Below are 5475 nucleotides of genomic sequence, written 5' to 3' on the forward strand. Positions count from 1 at the left end.
ACACACACACACACACACCTCCCTTCCTGAGTTAAAAATGTGTAAACAGAGTTGCTGTTGGAGGGTGCTGTTGCCTGAGAGACATGTCATAAGGGGAACAGGTGATGTGTGTGTATGTGTGCATTTGGTGTCAGTTTCACCTCTCTCTTCTCTTTCGACGTTCTCTTCTTCTCTCTTCTCCTTTATTCTACTCTAGTCTTCCTCTCCTCTCACATCTGAAATTAGACCTATCCATCACTATTGGATCCAAAACAAACAAACAGTGGCCACTGTATCCTGAGCTGATCTGAGGAGGAAACGTGAGACACTGGACCCAGAAACCGAGCATCAGCTACTCCACCCTCTGTCTGTCTGACTGCCTATGGGACCTACAGTATGAGTGTGTGTAACATACTGTCACCCTATAACCCTACTGTGGCACACAAACCATCCTTTCACCCTCAGGAAGAAATGACGTATCATAGCAGTGATTTCTACAGTAAATAAAATGTGTTAAAACTGATTTAAAATAACAGCTTTGAATTGGGTGAAAAGGAAGGGTTCCGGTTACTCTATATTATACATTTAACTCTTCTATTAATAGATGATGAGGACTAACTGGTAGCCATTTATCCTATTCCCTGTGGCCAGGGCTCCGGGGTGACAATCATTGTCATCCAGTGTATTAATTTGGCGTTCAGACTATGTAGAGTGCTGACTGAAGGACTTAACTTATGGCATTATACAAATACAGACAAAGAAAATCAATAGGTGGCAGTTAGGGGGTCAGGCAGGCCACTGAAGGGGATGAGGGGGGAGTGGGGTTAGGGGAGAGAGAAAGAGAGGGGGAAGGAGAGAAAGACAGAGAAGGATTTTGTGAGTAAGAAAAGAAACAAAGAAAAAGGGGGCAGAAATAAAAATACTGTTGGATTAGTAAAGAGGGGATAGGGAGAGATAGAGAGAATGTGTGTGTGTGTGTGTGTGTGTGTGTGTGTGTGTGTGTGTGTGTGTGTGTGTGTGTGTGTGTGTGTGTGTGTGTGTGTGTGTGTGTGTGTGTGTGTGTGTGTGTGTGTGTGTGTGTGTGTGTGTGTGTGTGTGTGTGTGTGTGTGTGTGTGTGTGTGTGTGTGTGTGTGTGTGTGTGTGTGTGTGTGTGTGTGTGTGTGTGTGTGTGTGTGTGAGAATGAGAGAGGACAGAAACAGAAAAATACAGTGGGAAAAAGGGAGCCAGGTCGGGGGAGGGTGGTAGCTTGCTAAGTAAGTGACAGCAGTGAGAGCCTGGGCAGTGAAACAGTAGCCGACCCCGGTGGTGGACCCACACAGGCTGCATGGCAGAGCAGGGACAGGGGCTAGGCTAGGGGAGGGAGGACTGGGAGGGCTGGGGGAGAAAGTGGGAGAGGGGGCCCTGCTCCAGGGAGGATAATTGGAGCAGCCCAGGCAACATATGGCTGAGCAGGGAAGCCTGCTGCTGCACCAGCTGTGGACTGGTGCCTCGGATCACAGAGCCACTAAAGAGCCCCTCTCTCCTCCCTCTCTCTTTTTTTTCTAAACCCCCCTCCCCCTTTCGCTCAATCCGCAAACACTTATTTAAATGACAACTCTTATTGGACCCCCCTCCTTCTACGCTGTCTCACACACACACACACACACACAGGCGCGCACACACACACGCGCACACACACAGGCACACACACACAAACCCCTCTCTGCCTTGCATGCCCCCAGGCTGCTCTTAATGCAGAGGGACAGGGGAAGAGGAGGAGAACAGAGAGATGGAGAGAGAGAGGGGGCAGAGAAAAAGAGAGGGAGAGAGGTCGGATGAGTCAGAAAGAGAGGGGTGTGTCACTAAATGTCTAAATGTAGTTGTAGTTTTTATCTCCCTTGCCCTTTTACCATAGACACTGTATGTTTTTACAGTACGCAGCTACCTTCCTCTCTCTCTTTCCTTCTCTCCTTCTCTCCTTCATTTATATCTCTATGAAGATAGATCACAGCCTATAGTAAAGGTGATGTAATATGGATGAGTCTTCTCAAAGGCTTCAAACTGGCAGGGGACTCGCTAAGGAAAGGGTGACTTCACATAGTCAACCGTTTTAGCTGTTCTCGCTCTGTGTGTGTTCATATTTCATGATCAAAAAGGGAAGACTGTGTGTGTGTGTGTGCGTGTGTGTGTGTGTGTGTGTGTGCGTGTGTCACTACATTACTATATTCAAGAGAAAGAGTGAACACTAAAACAACAGACAGAACCACATCTCATTACAATAATTGCAGGTCAGATGTTTAATTTAGGTAGATTCTGGTTCTGAAGGTGTGGGGTCATCTCTATGTGACTGAAATGAAGATGACACTTTCTGTAAGTTACTATATGTACGTTTTTGGGAACAATATCCTATTCGACTGAGTTTGATTGCCTACATCTTGATTGATCTACAGGACATGAAAGTAAAAAGGGAATTGTTGGTTCAAGAACTCCGAGGGGTTGATGTAGCAGCACAAGCGGTGTCTGTCATTGATCACACACACACACACACACACACACACACACACACACACACACACACACACACACACACACACACACACACACACACACACACACACACACACACACACACACACACACACACACACACACACACACACACACACACACACACACACACACACACACACACACACACACACACACACACACACACACAGGGGAATCCCTCAGAAGTGCCAGTGTACAAGGGATAGCTATCGTAGCACCATCAAGTATTAATCATGTTTTAGGAAGATGAGAGAGAGAGAGACCGAGACAGAGACAGAGAGAGAGAGGTAGAGATAGAGAGAAAGCGAGAGGGAGAGAGGAAGTGAGGGAAAGAGATAGAGAGAGAGAGGGAGAGAGGGAGCGAGAGAGGGAGAGAGAGAGAGATAGAGAGCAAGAGAAAGAGAGAGAGAGAGAGAGAGAGAGAGAGAGAGAGAGAGAGAGAGAGAGAGAGAGAGAGAGAGAGAGAGAGAGAGAGAGAGAGAGAGGCACCCACATACACCACTAGAGAGAGAGAGAGAGAGAGAGAGAGAGAGAGAGAGAGAGAGAGAGAGAGAGGCCCACACACTTCCACACAAGAGCAAAACAGCCACTGTTCCAATAAATGAACCCAAAAAGAGAAGAAAAGGTTTTTGAATTATTGATAATGATCTGATGTTTAATAATTCATATGAACAAATCAGGGAAGGTGGGAAGTTATTAATGTTTTAAGTGGATAGGGTGCACCTTGGCCTACGGGTCTGTGGGCCTGCGAACTGACCGCTGGGCTGGGGCTGAGCAGGTCTATGGCGGGCCTATAGCCCTGACGGGGAGAGGGTTCTAGAGGGTAGACCCCTCATTGACAGTAACACACAATTAATATTAGACACATGCACAACAGCACTCCGATTCAGAATGCACATATACAACAGTGCAGCCATGTGGTAACAATGAGGTTCACTGTCAGCTACTATAAGTAGATAAATATATATCTGTGTGTGTGTGGTTGTTAAGGTTGAGGTGAATATGTGTGTGGTTGTTAGGGTTGAGGTGTATATGTGTGTAGTTGTTAGGGTTGAGGTGTATATGTGTGTGGTTGTTAGGGTTGAGGTGTAATGTGTCTGGTTGTCAGGGTTGAGGTGTATATGTGTGTGGTTGTCAGGGTTGAGGTGTATATGTGTGTGGTTGTCAGGGATGAGGTGTATATGTGTGTGGTTGTTAGGGTTGAGGTGTATATGTGTGTGGTTGTTAGGGTTGAGGTGTAATGTGTGTGGTTGTCAGGGTTGATGTGTATATGTGTGTGGTTGTTAGGGTTGAGGTGTATATGTGTGTGGTTGTCAGGGTTGAGGTGTATATGTGTGTGGTTGTTAGGGTTGAGGTGTATATGTGTGTGGTTGTTAGGGTTGAGGTGTATATGTGTGTGGTTGTCAGGGTTGAGGTGTATATGTGTGTGGTTGTCAGGGTTGAGGTGTATATGTGTGTGGTTGTTAGGGTTGAGGTGTATATGCGTGTGGTTGTTAGGGTTGAGGTGTAATGTGTGTGGTTGTTAGGGTTGAGGTGTAATGTGTGTGGTTGTTAGGGTTGAGGTGTATATGTGTGTGGTTGTTAGGGTTGAGGTGTATATGTGTGTGGTTGTTAGGGTTGAGGTGTATATGTGTGTGGTTGTTAGGGTTGAGGTGTATATGTGTGTGGTTGTTAGGGTTGAGGTGTATATGTGTGTGGTTGTCAGGGTTGAGGTGTATATGTGTGTGGTTGTTAGGGTTGAGGTGTATATGTGTGTGGTTGTTAGGGTTGAGGTGTATATGTGTGTGGTTGTTAGGGTTGAGGTGTAATGTGTGTGGTTGTCAGGGTTGAGGTGTATATGTGTGTGGTTGTTAGGGTTAGGAGGTGAGACAAAAGTATACTGTTGCAGTTAAATAGTTGGTGGATATGCAGCTGGCATATGAGACATACACACCACAAAGACAAACACACACACACACACACACACACACACACAAACACACACACACACACACCTCCCTTCCACACAGATCGAATGAACAGCCAAAAGAAACCATGAGCACCTGTGGAACCCCGCCCCACACTTCTCCCTCTCTCCCCTACCTCCCCTTATGTGGATCCGAGCGCTGCAACCCAGGTTGCCAGGCATCGACCACACAGTTGCCAAGGAGGCGTTGTGCATTATTAATGGAGTGTGCTCTGTTCTCCCATGGAGATGAACCACCCAACCTGTGCCAGGTCTGGTCCACAGACCATGACCCTTCATTAGTAATATTCAATCTATGGTCATTACTCATCACATAATTAATTATCTTATCTTATCCGATATGTGTTTTCACTCGAGGTAGAAGATCTAAAATCAGATTACCCTAACCTCCAATCCTAACTTTAACCATTATGGGATTTAACAAATGATCTGGCCCTGAATCACAGGCAAAGGTATTTTCCTGTACCACATTGCATGTTTTCCTATTTCCCCAGCTACCTGGAGGACAGGTGTTAACCAGCCGGCATCACTCACCTGTTGTGCCCCTGGCGTCTCCGCCCTCTAAGTCTGTGTGACGCAGCTGTTCCCTCAGTCAGTCAGTCAGTCAGTCAGTCCACCCGGCTCCCTGTCCCTCTGTCTCTCTGTACTTTCACCATCTCTGGATCCTCCATAGGGTTCAAAAGGCCCGACAGCCTCCAGGACAAGCACGGTATAGAGACAGACTGACCTTCTTGGAAGTATTATCCATAGGCAGGTCTGCCAGCTCTAGTACTAACAACAAGAAGCCGAGCAGCATCCATAGCCAACACAGTAAAAGGACCCTAGGCCCAGCTTAGCTACACCAAGCCTAGCCATGCCTAGCCTAGCCTAGCCGCAGAGCGAGTGGGCACCTCTGCTTTGAAAGGCAAGCAGGAGAGCGTGTGAGGGAGAGAGGAGGGAGGCTGGAAGTTTATAGGTTCTCCTTCCCTGAACCAGGGGACTGGCTGGCTGAATAAATAA

Source organism: Salvelinus alpinus, chromosome 13 (assembly GCF_045679555.1).
Source record: "Salvelinus alpinus chromosome 13, SLU_Salpinus.1, whole genome shotgun sequence".
NCBI lineage: Eukaryota > Metazoa > Chordata > Actinopteri > Salmoniformes > Salmonidae > Salvelinus > Salvelinus alpinus.